The sequence below is a fragment of the Symphalangus syndactylus genome, chromosome 12 (assembly GCF_028878055.3).
Source record: "Symphalangus syndactylus isolate Jambi chromosome 12, NHGRI_mSymSyn1-v2.1_pri, whole genome shotgun sequence".
In the NCBI taxonomy this organism is placed as follows: domain Eukaryota; kingdom Metazoa; phylum Chordata; class Mammalia; order Primates; family Hylobatidae; genus Symphalangus; species Symphalangus syndactylus.
Genome location: NC_072441.2, coordinates 142,458,939 through 142,478,447, shown reverse-complemented (window position 1 = coordinate 142,478,447; position 19,509 = coordinate 142,458,939). Strand labels below are relative to the sequence as shown.

Below are 19,509 nucleotides of genomic sequence, written 5' to 3'. Positions count from 1 at the left end.
CTAATGTTGACAGTAGGGTGTTAAAGTCTCCCATTATTATTGTGTGGGAGTCTAAAGTCTCTTTTTAGGTTTCTCAGGACTTGCTTTATGAATCTGGGTGCTCCTGTATTGGGTGCATATATATTTAGGATAGTTATCTTTCCAAAAAACCAGCCCCTGGATTCATTGATTTTTTGAACGGTTTTTTGTGTGTCTGTCTCCTTCAGTTCTGCTCTGATCTTAGTTATTTCTTGCCTTCTGCTAGCTTTTGAATGTGTTTGCTCTTGCTTCTCTAGTTCTTTTAATTGTGATGTTAGGGTGTCAATTTTAGATCTCTCCTGCTTTCTCTTGTGGGCATTTAGTGCTATAAATTTCCCTCTACACACTGCTTTAAATGTGACCTTCCGAGCCAGGCGCAGGATATAATCTCCTGGTGTGCCATTTGCTAAGGCCAATGGAAAAGCACAGTATTAGGGTGGGAGTGTCCCGATTTTCCAGGTGAGGTCTGTCACGGCTTCCCTTTGCTAGGAAAGGGAATTCCCCGACCCCTTGCACTTCTCGGGTGAGCCGATGCCCTGCCCTGCTTCGTGGGCTGCACCCACTTGTCTGGCAAGCCCCACTGAGATGAACCCGGTACCTCAGTTAGAAATGCAGAAATCACCCGTCTTCTGCGTCGTTCACGCTGGGAGCCACATACTGGAGCTGTTCCTATTCGGCCATCTTGGCACCATCCCCCTGCCTTCTACTTTTAAACTTAACTTCCTTGTAAAGCAACTTTTTCGATTACCTACTCCACCCTGACTCATTCCAATCACCTGCTCCACTGTGCATTCCAATCACCTGCTCCACCCGCACTCATTACCTGCTACCTGCTCTGCCCTGATTCCTGCCAAAGCATTCACCCCATCATTCTCTTTAAATTAGCCAATCGAAATTAGTTTAGCCTGTGCAGTCTAACCCTAGCCAATAGGGGAACGACACAGCAGCAGGGGCCACGTGTGTCAGGGATGAGAACTCCTTCCGCTCCCTTGTCCAGGTGTGCGCTCACCATTGTTCCATCTGTAAGGGCGCACCCTTCTATATACAAGTAACTTGACTTGCTGAGAATTAAAAAGAAATTTTTATATTCGAGTGCTATTTCTTTTGTGGCACCAAAACTTTATAACACTTTTCTTCTTTTCCTTGCTGTTCCAAAACTTTTTAAGAAAGTTTCACTCCTGCTCTGAAACCTTGTCTCGGTCTCTCCTTCTGCCTTCTGCCCCTCAGTTGAATTCTTTCTTCTGAGGAGGCAAGGACTGAAGTTGCTGCAGACCTGTACGGATTTGCTGCCGGCATAATTCGGATACCTGCCACCAGTAACACTGATCCTCTAAGCCCTCAAGGAACCTCCAAGAGATAGAAACAAAAATATGAAACACAGTGGAAATGTCACTTTTGATGAGATAATCAACATTGCCCAACAGGTGTGGCATCAGTCTTTGGCCAGAACCATTAAAGAGAGCTTGGGGATTGCCCAGTCTGTGGGCTGCAATGTTGATTGTCACCTGCCCTGATGACATCAACAATGGTGCAGCAGAATGTTCCACTAGTTAAAATGTACAAAAAAGATGTTCAATAAAAGATAATTTGACAGCCCAAAAAAATTTATTGCAACATGTATATACAGGCAGGTGATTATGTAAGTTTTATGTGACTTTTTTTTTTTTTTAAGAGACTTAAAGACTTTAGAGAATTTAGAGTCCTACTATGTTGCCCAGGCTGGTCTTGAACTCCTGGCCTCAAGCAATCCTCACACCTTGGCCTCCCAAAGTACCGGAATTACAGGCATGAGCCACTATACCCAGCCAGTTTTTTGTTATTTAAATTGTTGTGAATATGTATTTGCATGCAAGGGATAGAAGGAGTAGAAGCTGATTAGCCTGTGACATTATCCTGAGTGTCCTCCCGGCAACCTTAACCTCGACAAGACAGATATGTAATCTTCTGAGTCTTTGCATCTCTGGGACTAGTCTTGTATTCTTCCAAACTCTTAGATTTCAGAGTTGCAATGCACCTTGGTGGTTACATGATCTCAGGTTTGTGTCGTACTTGAATCCCCACAGCAGCATTCTTATAGGAGTCTCCAGCCTCTCTTTGCCATTTTCAAGACAGGAAGTTGACTTCTTCCTTGCAGCTCCTTCCACAGTGAACAACTTGGCTGTCAGAGAGGTTCTGATTACAAAACCTGGTCCAGCCACAAAAAGGTATTTCCTTTCTCTCTCTTACCCTTACCCTTACTTATACAATTCAGCTGTCGGGTGCCACCTTTCCTTTTCTAGATCACTGAGTCTCAAGTCCTTGAGTATCATTGAGCCAGAGCCAGTGCTGAGCACTAGATACATATAGATGGATGAAATAAATGTTGGCCTTTAAAGTTTACACCCTAGTAGAGAGACAAACATGGGGGAAAAACTATTTGTTATTATTATTTTTATTTATTTTTTTTGAGACAGAGTTGCCCTCTTGTTGCCCAGGCTGGAATGCAATAGCACGATCTCGGCTCACTGCGACCTGTGTCTCCCCAGTTCTCCCGCCTCAGCCTCCCGAGTAGCTGGGATTACAGGCATGTACAACCATGCCTGGCTAATCTTCTATTTTTAGTAGAGACGGGGTTTCTCCATGTTGGTCAGGCTGGTCTCGAACTCCCAACCTCTGGTGATCCACCCGCCTCGGCCTCCCAAAGTGCTGGGATTACAGGTGTGAGCAACCGTGCCCAGCCAGAAAAAAATTATTAACAAGAATAGAGGAGGGATTGATTAACTTGGCCTAGGGGAAAGAGAGGTGGCTTTCAGGAGAAATTCCTGGAGGAAGGAAGACCTCTGAACTAAGTCAGAGGGCAAAGGCAGGCAGAGGTAGCTCTCAGTCTGTGCTGCCTCCTTTGCCCCTCCTCTCCTGCTGTGTCCTCAGCTCCCACATCTCTTTTCTCCTGCTAAGTCCAGAAATCTACAAAGGAGGGCAGGAGCTTGGACATGCCTGAGGCTGGAGCAAGATCAGGCAGAGTTTCAGGCAGAGCTGAGGTGGCACCACGTGAACCCAGCAGTCAGCCAACCAGCCAGCCTTTGTGGGACCTCATAGGGCCCAGCCCTATGCCTGACTGTCCTATGAGAGAGGCCCAGAAGGAGGAGACTGGCCCTGGAGCTTGAAACTCCTGTTCTAGCTCACACAGATAGCTTACGGGACAGTGTGCTAACCTAGGAGGCAGTCCCAAGCTCTGGGCCCACCTGGAACAGAGGGTAGGAAAGGCCATGGGCCTGGTTAGGCTGAACAGCTCCTGAACAATGGACACCTGCCACGGCCTTGAGCCCCTAACTACTGTTCTCTGGCAGTCCTGCCAGGCCTAAGTCTGTCAGCACCCCCAAAAGCCAGGGCACACCTTGGATTCTATGGTCACATCAGCCTAGTCTAACACTGGTCATGGATTCTTAGACTACAGAAGGCTCTGGGACACTAGAAAGGAAGAAAGGAAGCAAGTGAGTTTCTCCTGTACGAGGCACCGCGCTGGGTGCTTCACACAGATTAATCTTTTAATCCTCACCATAACTCAACTTCGGCATGTTCATAAAGAAGGACACGTACTCCTAAACTGTTAATAACGTTTAAATGTGATGGGGAGAATATTAGGGGACTTTGTTTCAATGTTTAACCCAACAATGTATCATCAGAAATAAAGTATTTCTAGCAGCCAAAACATTATCTGTCAATCAAGAGAGATAGATACAGATAGATAGATACATAGATAGATAGAAATATGGACATCTTGGCCAGGCGCGGTGGCTCATGCCTGTAATCCCAGCACTTTGGGAGGTCAAGGTGGGTGGCTCACGAGGTCAGGAGATCGAGACTATCCTGGCTAACACGGTAAAACTCTGTCTCTAGTAAAAATACAAAAAATTAGCCAGGCGTGGTGGTGGGCGCCTGTAGTCCCAGCCACTTGGGAGGCTGAGGCAGGAGAATGGCGTGAACCTGGGAGGCAGAGGTTGCAGTGAGCCAGGATTGAGACATTGCACTCCAGCCTGGGTGACAGAGTGAGACTCCGTCTCAAAAAAAAAAAAAAAGAAATATAGACATCTTATTTCCCTTTTATTTTTATTTATTTATTTATTTTTTGAGATGGAGTCTCACTCTGTCACCCAGGCTGGAGTGCAGTGGCACAATCTCAGCTCACTGCAACCTCCACCTCCCAGGTTCAAGTGATCCTCCTGCCTTAGCCTCCCGAGTAGCTGGGACTACAAGCACACGTCACCATTCCTGGCTAATTTTTTTGCATTTTTAGTAGAGATGGGGTTTCACCATGTTGGCCAGGCTGGCCTCGAACTCTTGACCTCGTGATCTGCCCGTCTCGGCCTCCCAAAGTGCTGAGATTACAGGCGTGAGCCACTGCGCCCAGCCTTATTTCCCATTTTTTTTAATGTAAAGGGTAATTATTCGCATTCTAGTCCTGACTCCTGTCCACCCTCTCATTCTTACCCAGTTGAGGTAGTGACTTCTCTAAATGGAAACTTTGAAAGGAGAAACTCATTGTGTGCAGTCCAGCCTCTTCTTCTTTTCTTCCTACTTAGAACCAAGTTGTTGACAGAGAACACCAGTTATTCTTTGCTCTTTTCTGCCTTAAATCTCACAGGAGCAGACCTGTCATGTGAGGAGGTTCTACCCTCCAAACTAGCTTTTTCCAGTAATGAAGGTGATACTATCTTTTATTTGCCATTTCTATTGTCTCTTATTTCTCAATTGGTTTAGAAGTGAGTGGGGAAGAGGAGTGTTAATTATTGGGCTCCCCGGCTGAGCGCGGTGGCTCACGCTTGTAATCCCAGAACTTTGGGAGGCCGAGGCGGGCGGATCACGAGGTCAGGAGATCGAGACCACGGTGAAACCCCGTCTCTACTAAAAAATACAAAAAATTAGCCGGGCGCGGTGGCGGGCGCCTGTAGTCCCAGCTACTCAGAGAGGCTGAGGCAGGAGAATGGCGTGAACCTGGGAGGCGGAGCTTGCAGTGAGCCGAGATTGCGCCACTGCACTCCAGCCTGGGCGACAGAGCGAGACTCCGTCTCAAATAAAAAAAAAAAAAAAAAAAAATTATTGGGCTCCCTTTGAACTCCCAGTAGTACAGTAGAAAGTACACTGAAGCAGGAGATACCAGGCACAGGTTTGTAATCCTAAATCTGCCACTTAACCAGTTGTGCCCTTGGGCAAATCACTTGCCATTTAAGGCCTTAAATTCTTATCTAATAAATACATCTAAATTATTGGTTGTAGCAACTGAAACCGGGTCCAGTTACTTTAAGCCAAAAAGGGGCAATGTGTAATAAGGATACTGATGGCTTGCAGAACGATGAGAAGCTAAGATAAAAGGTTTAGACAATAGACAGAACCAGGGACCTCCCAAGATCTGTCAGTAAGAACAGCTTGATCCGCATTACTGCTAATGCTAAAATAAACCTTATGCCAAACATCCTGTCTTTTAATCTGGGTAAGAATAAATGCTAAAATAACCTTCCAAATCACAGCAGTTTTACACAACGGAAGTTTATTTCTGTCTCACACAACAGTCTAGCATGGGTGCTTCTGGTCTAGCAGCTTTCTTGGCAGCTCTCCTCCAGGCAGTGACTCAGGGACCCAGACTCCTTCCATCTTCTCTTGGAGAGGAAAAGAGAGGGCAAAGATCAAATGTGGGCGGTTTTAATAGGTCAGGCCTTTTTTTTTTTTTTTTTTTTTTAAGAGACAGGGCCTCATTTTATCACCCAGGTTGGAGTGCAGTGGTGCCATCATAGCTCACTGCAGCCTCAGATTCCTGGGCTCCAGTGGTTCTTCAGCCTCAGCCTCTAGAGTAGCTGGGACTACAGGAACGTGCCACCACATTCAGCTAAGTTTTGTTGTGTTTTCTTTTGTTTTGTTTTAAGAGACAGGGTCTTGCTCTGTCACCCAGGCTAGAGTGCAGTGGCATGATCCTGGCTCACCACAGCCTCAGACTCCCGGGTTCAAGCAATTCTCCCACTTTAGCCTCCCGAGTATCTGGGACCACGAGCACAAACCAATGGCTAATTTTTAAATGTTTTTTTAGAGATGGGGTCTCACCATGTTGCCCAGGCTGGTCTAGAACTCCTGGCCTCAAGCAGTCCTTCCACCACAGCCTCCTGAGTAACTGGGATTACAGGCACAAGCCAGTGAACCTAGCTTCTATTTAAATTCTATTGTCTAGAACTCAAGACATAAGGCCACAGCTAAGAAAAAAAAGAAAGAAATGTAGTCCATCTGTATGCCCAAAAAGATAAGAAAATAGGGTTTGCTGAACATTTGACGGTCTCTATCACAATATTACGTGAACGAGGTTCAAAGTTCTGAGAAGGATCACCTGATTGGACAAGTTTAGGTCACATGCTAACCTACTAGTTGTATCAGGAAAGAAATATAGGAAGGATCTGTCCCTCTTTACTTCCACTGTGAGAGGTGGCACTAAGAGGGAAAGCAGAAGAATTGCCCTCACTCATAATGGAGAATTTCCCTAAAAGGGAGATGAAGGTGTTTACAGATAGGTGGAGAGATGGATGCTAGATAGCCCAAAATGACAGATATCTAGTACCTCTGTAATCTGCATGGATTTAAAAAAAGAAAGTTTCAGCCAGGCACGGTGGCTCACGCCTATAATCCCAGCACTTTGGGAGGCCGAGGCGGGTGGATCACGAGGTCAGGAGTTCGAGACCAGCCTGACCAACATGGTGAAAACCCGTCTCTACTAAAAATATAAAAATCAGCCAGGTGTGCTTGTGCACATCTGTAATCCCAGCTACTCAGGAGGCTGAGGCAGGAGAATTGCTTGAACCCGGGAGGTGGAGGTTGCAGTGAGCCAAGATCGCACCATTGCACTCCAGCCTGGGCGACAGAGTGAGATTTCGTCCCAAAAAAAAAAGAAAAAAGAAAAGAAGCCAGGCGCGGTGGCTCACGCTTGTAATCCCAGCACTTTGGGAGGCCGAGGCGGGCGGATCACGAGGTCAGGAGATCGAGACCACGGTGAAACCCCGTCTCTACTAAAAATACAAAAAATTAGCCGGGCGTGGTGGCGGGCGCCTGTAGTCCCAGCTACTCGGAGAGGCTGAGGCAGGAGAATGGCGTGAACCCGGGAGGCAGAGCTTGCAGTGAGCCGAGATTGTGCCACTGCACTCCAGCCTGGGTGACAGAGCGAGACTCCGTCTCAAAAAAAAAAAATAAAATAAAATAAAATAAAAAATAAGAAAAGAAAAGAAAGTTTCTGGCCCAGTACAGTGGCTCACGTCTGTAATCCCAACACTTTGGGAGGCCAAGGCATGCAGATCACTGAGGTCAGGAGTTCAAGACCAGCCTGGCCAACATGATGAAACCCTGTCTCTACTAAAAATACAAAAATTAGTTGGGCATGGTGGCGTGCACCTGTAGTCCCCGTTACTTGGGAGGCTGAGTCACGAGACTCACTTGAACCCAGGAGGCAGAGGTTGCAGTGAGCCCAGATGGCGTCTCTGCACTCCAGCCTGGGCGACAGAGTGAAACTGTGTCTCAACAAAAAAAGAGAAAGTTTCTGAGGGTTTTTTCAACTGTAGTAGTTTATTATTCAGATGCAAGAATTTTTAAAAATATAGGTGTCCAGAGAGTTCTATTGAGGGGCAACGGCCCTCCCTGAGTCCTGAGGGTCTCCTACACTTTCAGAAGAGCAAATAATTAAAAGAAAAGGATGATATTTGTCAATGTATGGGAAAGCATTAATGGCCAATAAAATCACATACTATAAGAAAAGTGTGATTCAGTAACCAAACGTTAATGGAAACAGGACTGCAAGGTCAGAACCTTACGATTTTTTCTTCCAGGTTTGTCACTACTAAAACAGACCCAATGGCAGGTCTAACATTTTTGCCCAACATTTACTCACGCACACCCCTAAAACCTAAATTTGGTCTTTAGTAGTTTTATCCACCAAAAGAATCTGGAACTCTTTACAGAGTAGCTGATTCCATGGGGCAGGAAATAAAGCAGTATGGCTTTGGAACATTCTGTTGTATGCAGAAAGAAAGGATGCTTCAAGGGTGTCAGGGACAGAGCTAAAAGGACAAAGCTTAAAGATGCACCCACTGGCAAGTTATAACAATTATATTTTAAAACATCATAATTAGAGTTAATTGAAGTAAGTCAAATCTACAAAGACTACGCATTCATACTAATACTCAAAAGAGAAAAGGAAATAAACTAGTTTTAATACAATAGAAGGCTGAATACAATATGATACGTTTAATAATAAGTTATTTGCATGTGCACAAGTACACCTATTTTTTCAGTATTTTTCCTTTGTTAAAGGGTACATTGATTTAAATATATATAAACATAATTTACTTATACTTCTGTATATATTATGTATTTGGCTGAGCAAGCAGGCAAAAATGAAAAAAAATACGTAATAAGCCAAACTATCCTTTCAAAAGTACTAATCATAGGAAGGCCCTGTCAGCACTGATGGTTTCATAAAATCATCATGACCAGGTAGAAGGGGAATGTATAAGCTGGTCAGCACTCACCAGATTAATAATAAACAAGCAAAACTAGAGTTTGACAGACAATTCTAAGGATGAGATGGGTGAATCAATTCTTTATCTCTCAAGAGATAAAACAGTTTAATGGCCCTACTCGTTATAATAAAATTATAAGACATCTATAACTTTTAAGTTGGTCAATGTTATGTAATGGTAGGATAATTCATTAAAAACTGCTGGTGATGGAAATCTAAGAGCTTACATAATATCTGGGATAGATACTGAGTTTTTGAAATTAAAAACTATGTGCCAGGCACAGTGGCACGTTCCTGTAGTCCCAGCTACTTGGGAGGCTGAGGTGGGAGGATCACTTGAGCCCAGGAGTTCCAGGGTGTAGTGCACTATGATCATGCCTACGAATAGCCACTGCACTGCAGCTTGGGCAACAAAGCAAGACCCCATCTCTAAAAGAAAAAAAAAAATTTAAATCCTAAGAAAGATAGGGACTTACAAGTTCTGTAATATAATAAAAATTTATTATGAAAAAGAGTTGTAAATTAACCACGTAAATTATTCTTATTTTTTTGACTCAAGCCTGTAATCCCAATACTTTGGGAGCCTAGGAATTTGAGACCAGCCTGGGCAACATGGTGAAACTCTGTCTCTACAAAAAATACAAAAAATTTGCTGGGCATGGTACTGCACACCTGTAGTCCCAGCTACTCAGGAGGCTGAGGTGGGAGGATCACTTGAGTCTGGGAGGTCGAGCCTGTAGTGAGCCATAATTGTGCCACTGCACTGCAGCCTGGGTGATGGCAGTGAGACTCTGTCTCAAAAAAAAAAAAATTACCTTTAATTTTTTAAATTATCTTTTTAGGCCAAGCACAGTGGCTCATGCTTGTAATCCCAGCACTTTGGGAGGCTGAGGCAGGTGGATCACTTGAGGCCAGGAGTTCGAGATCAGCCTGGCCAAAATGGTGAAACCTTGTCTCTACTGAAAATACAAAGGCCGGGCACGGTGGCTCACGCCTGTAATCCCGGCACTTTGGGAGGCCAAGGCGGGTGGATCACGTGGTCGGGAGATGAGACCATCCTGGCTAACACAGTGAAACCCCGTCTCTACTAAAAATACAGAAAACATTAGCCAGGCATGGTGGCGGGCGCCTGTAGTCCCAGCTACTCAGGAGGCAGAGACAGGCGAATGGCGTGAACCTGGGAGGCGGAGCTTGCAGTGAGTGAGATCGCGCCACTGCACTCCAGCCTGGGCGACAGAGCAAGACTCCGTCTCAAAAAACAATAATAATAAGTAAATAAATAATAAAAATACAAAAATTAGCCGGGTGTGGTGGCACACGCCTGTGGTCCCAGCTACTCGGGAGACTGAGGCAGGAGAATTGCTTGAACCTGGGAGGCGGAGGCTGCAGTGAGCCAAGATCATGCCACTGCACTCCAGCCTCGGCAACAGAGCAAGACTCTGTCTCAAAAATATATATTTTTTTAAATTATCTTTTTTTTAAGAGATAGGGTCTCCCTCTGTCATCCAGGCTGAAGGGCAGTGGCACCATCATAGCTCACTGTAACTCCAGGGCTCAAGCGTTCCTCCCACCTCTGCCTCCCAGCTAGCTAGGAGAACAGGTGAATGCCACTATGCCCAGCTAAGCTATTTTGTTGTTGTTGTAGTTGTTAGAGAGACAGGGGTCTTACTATGTTCCCCAGGCTGTTCTCAAACTCCTGACCCCAACAGATCTTCCTGCCTTGGATTACAGGGGTGAGCCACTGCACCCAGCCCTGTCTAAATTACCTTGAACAGCAAAACTATGTCTTATAGCCCACCAAGAAAGAATTAGTTGTTACCACAGGTTCTGTAATCTCAAGTGGTATAATATTGTATTTATTTTTCTATTAGATTTGGTAAGATTTCCAAAAATCCCAGAAAATAACCAAAATAATATTACTGAAACTTTAAGATGATATCAAAGTAAATATAGGTATAAAAAATGCAAAAATAATGCAGGCCTATTTAACCTATGGCATTGACTTAAATATGTATAGTCATTTTGTAATCTTTGCGTTTGTGCATGCTTTACTAATGTTTAAGGCATTTGAAGTATTCAAATGTATCAGACCTAATAATTTTGTAACTGCAGTTTAAATTGTTTAAGATAATTAAATTAAATTTATTACATGTTTAATGGCCAAGAAAAAAAGGATTTCAATGTTTTGTGTATTAGAAATATAACTTTACTAAATTGGGCATTAAACGATAAAATAGCTGTTAGTATTCCTGTCCATGCACAAAAGCCCCTTGGACATGAAAAAAAAAAAAAGTCCATTGCCGGGCGCGGTGGCTCACGCTTGTAATCCCAGCACTTTGGGAGGCCGAGGCGGGCGGATCACGAGGTCAGGAGATCGAGACCACGGTGAAACCCCGTCTCTACTAAAAATACAAAAAAATTAGCCGGGCGTGGTGGCAGGCGCCTGTAGTCCCAGCTACTCGGAGAGGCTGAGGCAGGAGAATGGCGTGAACCCGGGAGGCGGAGCTTGCAGTGAGCCGAGATTGCGCCACTGCACTCCAGCCTGGGTGACAGAGCGAGACTCCGTCTCAAAAAAAAAAAAAAAAAAAAAAAGTCCATCAAAAATACTGAGTCACAAGGCACCAAGTAGATCATTTTGCTTTTACCACTCCTTAGGAAGAAGGGGAAGTGATGAGTCTTACCACTTAAGGGAACTGGAATGAGGGGTTGATTGAAAGAATTTGGGATACTGTGGCACGTATAATTTCTGAGAAGACAGCCAAACAGATGATTAGTCTATGGTGTGGTGAATATTATAGAAGGGATGCTCTGGAAGCACAGAGGGAAGAGGAGTTAACCCAGCCTGGGATGGTTAGGAAAAGAAAGAAATAACCTTTTCTATGTACCTTTTATGGGTTCCTCTTCAACGAGTCAGCTTGTTCACCTTCCTTGTTCTTTGGTCTCGATTTTCCAAGCCTAACTTCCTCGTTCTTTGTGCCTCCTTGTCCCTAGTTACAGTAAACAGCTTTCCCGGCAGTCCTAATCTATAACTCACATCTACTTCCTTGGTTCCCACTGAAACTATCCTTCCCACCTTTACTGCACCCTAAAACTGTAACAGACAGCCTCTCCATTCCCGCCTAGTTAGCCCTATTCAATTTTAAACAGTAGCCAATCAGGTCAGCTTAGATTGTGCCGTCCAACTTCAGCCAGCGAGGAAAGGACACAGCTACAGGAGCTGCTGCGTTAGGGATAAAAACCCCTGCCCCACCCCGCTCAGTGTGCCCTTGCAACCACGCCCAGCACTAGTGGCACCCTTCTGCAGAAGTAAATTGCTTTGCTGAGGAGGCTTTTTGCCGGAGTGCTGATTCTTCTTTGCAGCACCAAGCATTTGTTTCTAACAATACATAGTACATTATAAAATACTATGTAATTGACTAGATTTTTATAACCAAATATCAAGGAAACCTCACATCAGTTCCAATGACAAGCATTTTTCACAATGAAGAGAAACCAGATTAACCATGTCCCCATGGCTAGGATCTAGACATGTCCCCAAGGCCTAACTAACTGGTAGGACGGCCAAGAAATCTGTTTGTTGAGGGACTTCTGGGAGAAAACTGATGTGAAGGTGTTATGGAAAAAGGAATCTGATCTAGACCCCGAGAGGAGGGTCTTGGATCTCCAACAGGAGGGAATTGAAGGTAAGTTGCAGAGTGCAGTGAAAAGAGAGTTTATTGAAAGCTACTCCATTACAGAGTAAAGTGTTCTCAGAAAGCAAGCAGAAGAAAGCATCGTCTTTAAGTTTTTCTTATACAGGGGTCTTATCTATGTGAAGACTAAAGGAAGCTGTGCCTACATGTGGGTGGGCTGACAGCATGACAAAGTTTATTATTCTATTGATTTAAATAAAACTATCCTTGACATTTTAGTGTATGTGAATACATCAAAGCATAACTATAATTATCTTGAAAACATATACTGTAATGAATATAGGGACATCTGGACTTTCCATTGTTGTAGGAGTGTGTCCTTGTAGGTAGCTTTAGGCTGTTTCCTCAATTGCAAATATCTTATGACTGTGGGTAGTGACCAGCAAGGAATGTGCCTTGTTAGTTTCAAGATGGAGCTGAACTTAAAATGGCATTACTCTGACTCCCCTAGGCTCCCGCTTCCCTAACAGGGGAAAAAAATAAGCCAGCAAGATAAGTCTGGTCAGTAACAGAGACACAGGGACAGAGAAGAGAATCTTCTGTGTCCTGTCAAAAAAAAAAATTTTTGACAGAATCTCTGTCAAAAAAAAAAAAAAAAAGGAAAGAAAGAAAGAAGGAAAGGAAAGGAAAGGAGGAAGGAAGGAAGGAAGGAAGGAAGGAAGGAAGGAAGGAAGGAAGGAAGGAAGGAAAAGAGAAGAGAAGAAAAGAAAGAAAAGAGAAGAAGAGAAACATTTCTTCTTTTTTAGCCAGGTATGGTAACACAGGCCTGTAGTCCCAGCTACTCAGGAGGCTGAGGCAAGCAGATTGCTCGAGCAAAGGAGTTCCAGGCTGCAGTGAGCTATGATCACACCACTTCACTCCAGCCTAGGTGATAGAGTGAAACAAGAAAGAAAGGAAAGAAAAAAAAGGAAAGGTTGGCCGGGCGCGGTGGCTCACGCTTGTAATCCCAGCACTTTGGGAGGCCGAGGTGGGCGGATCACGAGGTCAGGAGATCGAGACCACGGTGAAACCCCGTCTCTACTAAAAATACAAAAAATTAGCCGGGCGTGGTGGCGGGCGCCTGTAGTCCCAGCTACTCGGAGAGGCTGAGGCAGGAGAATGGCGTGAACCCGGGAGGCAGAGTTTGCAGTGAGCCGAGATTGCGCCACTGCACTCCAGCCTGGGCGACAGAGCAAGACTCCGTCTCAAAAAAAAAAAAAAAAGAAAAAGAAAAAAAGGGAAAGGAAAGGAAAGAAGAAAGAAAAGAAATAAAGAAAAGAAAAAAGGAAAGGAAAGGAAGAAAGAAGAAAGGAAGGAAGGAAGGGAGGAAGGAAGGAAAGAAGGAAAATCATTCTTCTTTTTTGATCCATTTTTTGGTAGGAACTTCCCTCTTAAAACTGCTTTTCCTGTGTCCCTATGATTTTGTGATGATGTGTTTCCATGTTGTTTGTCGCTCTGTCCCCCAGCCTGGAGTGCAGTGGTGCAATCTTGGCTCACTGCAACTTCCGCCTCCCAGGTTCAAGCGATTCTCCTGCCTCAGCTGGGATTACAAGTGTGCGCTATCATGCCCGGCTAATCTTTTTCTGTATTTTTAGTAGAGATGAGCTTTCACCATATTGGCCAGCCTGGTCTCAAACTCCTGACCTCAAGTGATCCACCTACCTCAGCCTCTCAAACTGCTGGAATTACAGGTATGAACCACCATGGCTGCCCTCAAGGAATTTTTTAGTTTCCACTTTAATTTCTTCATTGACCAATTGGTCATTCAGGATCATCTTGTTTACTTTCCACATATGTGTAAGATTTCTGAAGTTTTTCTTATTGTTGGTTTTATACCATGTGGTCCAAAAAGATACTTGCTATGATCTCTATCTTCTTAAATTTGCTGAGATTTGTTTTGTGGCCTAATATATGGTCTATCATGGATAATGTTCAGTTGAGAAGAATGTGTATTCTGCAGCTGTTGGATGGAATGTTCTGTAAATATCTGTTAAGTCATTTGGTCCATGGTGTAGCTAAAGTCTGATGTTTCTTTGTTGATTTTTTTTTTTTTGAGACAGAGTCTCACTCTGTCACCAGGCTGGAGTGCAGTGGTGTGGTCTTGGCTCACTGCAACCTCCACCTCCTGGGTTCAAGCGATTCTCCTGCCTCAGCCTCCCAAGTAGCTGGGATTACAGGCATGCGCCACCATGCCCGGCTAATTTTTGTATTTTTAGTAGAGGTGGGGTTTCACCATATTGGCCAGGCTGGTCTTGAACTCCTGACCTTGTGATCCTCCTGCCTCGGCCTCCCAAAGTGCTGGGATTACAGACATGAGCCACCGCGCCTGGCCCTCTTTGTTGATTTTCTAGCTAAATGATCTATCCATTTTTGAGGGTGGGGTGTTGAAGTCCCCTACTATTATTGTATGCAGTCTATCTCTACAGCTCTAGTAATATTTGTTTTATATATTTGGGTGCTCTGGTGTTGGGCACATATCTATTTATTTATTTTTGTTTTTTTTAATTTTTTTGAGACAGCGTCTCGCTCTGTTGCCCAGGCTGGAGTGCAGAGGCGTGATCTCGGCTCACTGCAAGCTCCGGGTTCATGCCATTCTCCTGCCTCAACCTCCTGAGTAGCTGGGACTACGGGCATCCGCCACCGTGCCCAGCTAATTTTTTGTATTTTTAGTAGAGATGGGGTTTCACTGTGTTAGCCAGGATGGTAGCACATATATATTTATAATTGTTATATCCTCTTGTTAAATTGACCCCCTTGTCATACATAATGACCTTGTCTCTTTTTACACTTTTTGACTTAAGTTCTATTTTATCTGATATAAGTGTGGCTACTCCTGCTTACTTTTGGTTTCTGTTTGCATAGAAAATCTTTTTCCATCCTTTCACTTTGCTTATGTTTGTCTTTAATGGTGAGGTGAGTCTCTTATAGGCAGCAATATGTTGGGTCTTGTTTTTTGTTGTTTCTTGTTTTTTTTGAGTCAGAGTTTCACTCTTATTGCCCAGGCTGGAGTGCAATGGCACAACCTCAGCTCATTGCAACCTCTGCCTGCTGGGTTCAAGTGATTCTCCTGCCTTACTTCCACTCACATAAAGGAAGCCCTGGATTGGTTTATAGATGGCAGCCATCAAAAAACCCTCCCCTCCAAGAGGCTATGCCATTACTGAGGGATATCATGATGACACCCACTCTCTCCCACCTAGAAGAGTTGTAGAGGCTGCCCCCTTGCCTTTGAGCACATCCTACCAAAACGCAGAAATTAGTTGCCCTAATAAGAGCATTAACCCTAGCAAAAACCACACAAGTTAATATACACACCAATTCTAAATATGCCTATAACATCATCCACTCCAATGCCCAAATGTGGAGCGAGCAGGGCTATCTCACGGCTAAGGGAACAACTATCATTAATGGAAAACCAATCCATCATCTACTAAAGGCAGCTTTACTTCCAGGAAAGGTTGCAGTTATCCATTGCAAAGACATCAATCAGATAAAAGCTACATTTCTTTTTTTTTTTTTTTTTTTTTTTTTTTTTTTTTTTTTTTTGAGACGGAGTCTCACTCTGTCGCCCAGGCTGGAGTGCAGTGGCGCAATCTCGGCTCACTGCAAGCTCCGCCTCCCGTGTTCACGCCATTCTCCTGCCTCAGCCTCTCCGAGTAGCTGGGACTACAGGCGCCCGCCACCACGCCCGGCTAATTTTTTTTTTTTTTTTGTATTTTTAGTAGAGACGGGGTTTCACCGTGGTCTCGATCTCCTGACCTCGTGATCCGTCCGCCTCGGCCTCCCAAAGTGCTGGGATTACAAGCGTGAGCCACTGCGCCCGGCCAAAGCTACATTTCCTTAGGGAACTATGAGGCTGACTATTGTGCTCAACCAATCACCCAATTCCCCAATACCTATTTCCCCTCATACAACATATCTCCTCCTTTTATCCAGAACACCAAATACAACAACTAATCATGACAGGGGCACAATTCAAACCCCCATACTGGTTCATACAAAATAAATTAGTCCTACCTGACCCTGAAAAAGCAACTCTTTCACGGGACATTCACAACCTCTTCCACACTAGCCATTGCCCTCTACATTTCTTAAGTTCCCATATACACATAACCGCAGATATAAAAGAACAGTTAAAAGCCATTCCCCATCAACGCTCTATTTGCCAGAAAGCTTCACCCCACTGCAACACTAGACCCCCTTCTTTCCCAACCCATCAAGTCAGGGGACACCTTCCAGGACAGGACTGGCAAATTGATTTTACCCATGTGCCCCCAGTAAAAAAAGGTTCGATTTCTGGCCGGATGTGGTGGCTCACACCTGTAATCCCAGTACTTTGGGAGGCTGAGGTGAGCGGATCACCTGAGGTCAGGAGTTTGAGGCCAGCCTGATCAACATGGAGAAACCCCATCTCTACTAAAAATACAAAATTAGTCGGGCATGGTGGCGCATGCCTGTAATCCCAACTACTCAGGAGGCTGAGGCAGGATAATCGCTTGAACCAAGGAGGTGAAGTTTGCAGTGAGCCAAGATTGCGCCATTGCACTCCAGCCTGGCAACAAGAGCGAAACTCCATCTCGAAAAAAAAAAGTAAAACAAATGAATCAGCCAGGCACGTTGACTCACGCCTGTAATCACAGCACACGGGGAGGCTGAGGTGGACAGATCACTTGAGGTCAGGAGTTCAAGACCAGACTGGCCAACATGGTGAAACCCCATCTCTACTAAAAATATAAAATTAGCTGGGCACGGTGGGGCACGCCAGTAGTCCCAGCTACTTGAGAGGCTGCAGCAGGAGAATCGCTTGAACCTAGGAGGCAGAGGTTGCAGTGAGCCACCAAGATCACGCCATTGCACTCCAGCCAGGGTTGACAAGAGCAAAACTCTGTCTCAAAAAAAAAAAAAAAAGAAAGAAAGAAAAAGAAAAGAAAAAGAATGAATCAAGCTTCCTATCTCCCAGAGCTCTCCTCTTAGTCCTTAAGACTTAATCTTTCAGCCAGTATAAACTATTGAGACTTCAGGGCAAGAAAGACGCATGCAACTTGTGACCTACATCTACTGCTTGAAATATTGGGCCAAATTTTCAGATCTATCACTGGGGGTGGTTGGAATATCACATCTCAAAATTATCACACATCCTTACAATTTTTTATGATATCATGAATCCTACCATTTTTTCAACTCAACTCCCAAGGAAGTTAGTAATGCTGATGAAATCACCTTTGCCAGATTGTGACTGAGACCGTGAAAGAGATCTAACCTAATGGACTCCATCTTGGTTCTAACCTTTAAACTGTCCTTGTTCCTTCCTGGGCATAGGCTGAACTAACTTTGGGAGGAATTCAGTTTATAGTTTAAAACAAAGACAATAACAGCCCCTTCCCAAAACAAACCTCCTCCTTGCCTGAGGACTAGACTGCCTTTATAAGATTAACAAATTAGCCACAAGATTAGAAATTATGGTTTAGGAGTCATGCAGCTGGAGGCCAAGATTCTGACCCTCCCTAAACAGCTCCTAAGATCAGTGCTTGAGATATTTTGCAGACCCTGCATTTGATGGATCAGCTGGTACTACCCAGATCGCTAAACAGGCTCATCTGATTGTGGCCCCCACCAGGGAACTAACTCAGTGCAAGAGGACAGACAGCTTCAACTTCCCATTATTTCATCTCCTACCTAACCAATCAGCACTCCTGGCTCACTGGCTTCCCCCCACCCACCAGTTGTCCTTAAAAACTCTGATTCCCAAATGCTCCAGGAGACTGATTTAAATAATAATAAAATTTCAGTCTCCCGCACAGCTGGCTCTGCGTGAATTACTCTTTCTCTATTGCAATTCCCTGTCTTGATAAATGGACTCTGTTTAGGTAGCCGGCAAGGTGAACCCACAGGGCAGTTACAATGACATCACTTGCCTTTGGATGCCCACTGAACCAGGACTCATTTCTGGGTTCCAATCTAATCCCAGTCACTGAGTTGCTGTGTAACTTGGGGCAAATTACCTTTATCCTCTTGCCCTCAGCTTTTCCTTTGGTAGGAAGGGAGCATTAAAGGAGAGATCATTCAGTAAGGTCCTTTCTAATCCTAACAGTCTAAATAGATTATTATGAATATTAGAAGGTAATAATAAATGTTGGAGAAATTAACTTCAGTTACTCATATAATATTTCAAATTACCAAAGGGTTTATATTAGAATTGAGGCTAATTCCAAAGGATATTTAAGGACCATAGCAGCAAGGATCAGGAGGCCCTTTTGGTCCGGACCTCACCTTCACAAGGTCCTCAAATTTAGATTTTTGAGAATATCTCCTTTAAGGCCGGGCGCGGTGGCTCACGCCTGTAATCCCAGCACTTTGGGAGGCCGAGGCGGGCGGATCACGAGGTCAGGAGATCGAGACCATCCTGGCTAACACGGTGAAACCCCGTCTCCACTAAAAATACAAAAAATTAGCCGGGCGTGGTCGCGGGCGCCTGTAGTCCCAGCTACGCGAGAGGCTGACGCAGGAGAATGGCGTGAACCCCGGGGGGCGGAGCCTGCAGTGAGCCGAGATCGCGCCACTGTACTCCAGCCTGGGTGAAAGAGCGAGACTCCGTCTCAAAAAAAAAAAAAAAAAAAAAAAAAAAGAATATCTCCTTTAAAAGTAATTGTCAAATATAAGACGTCTAAATCAATGCATTTGTAGGCCCGGCGCGGTGGCTCATGCCTGTAATCCTAGCACTTTGAGAGACCGAGGCGGGCGGATCGTCTGAGTTCAGGAGTTTGAGAACAGCCTGGACAACACAGTGAAACCCCGTCTCTAATAAAATACAAAAAATTAGCTGGGCGTGGTGGTGGGCGCCTGTAGTCCCAGCTACTCGGGAGGCTGAGGCAGAAGAATTGCTTGAACCCGGGAGGTGGAGGTTGCAGTGAGCCGAGATTGTGTCACTGCACTCCAGCCTGGGTGACAGAGCCAGACTCTATCTCAAAAAAAAAAAAAAATTTGCATTAGTAGCAGTTACATTCATGGCCACTCTCTATATAAAAGCAACTGAATAGTTCATTATATCTTAGAGTTAGCCTAGACTTTTACACATTAAAATGTATAGTATTTTATTGCAAATGACTATCTTTTTATTTCTTCTTGATGTTACAATTGATGTTACAAAAAAATGTTTATTTTTAAAATATGCATGTGGGTTAAGCTATAAATTTTATTTTGGGAAAATAAATAGAGCACTACAAAAAAAAAAAGTAATTGTCAAATATGATTATAATAAGTTCATCCTTCAACCTTATATATATATTTTAGAATCCT

The 19,509-nt window shown here is 44.3% G+C and overlaps 1 long non-coding RNA gene across 1 annotated transcript in view; it reads left to right on the top strand.

The window, feature by feature from the left end:
- The window catches only part of LOC134734597 (uncharacterized), a 45,377-nt gene that overhangs the window by 25,256 nt on the left and 612 nt on the right, over positions 1-19,509 (top strand). The window contains exon 2 of the long non-coding RNA XR_010117732.1: positions 13,809-13,904. This is a non-coding gene — a long non-coding RNA (uncharacterized lncRNA). The remainder of the gene's footprint in view (positions 1-13,808; positions 13,905-19,509) is intronic.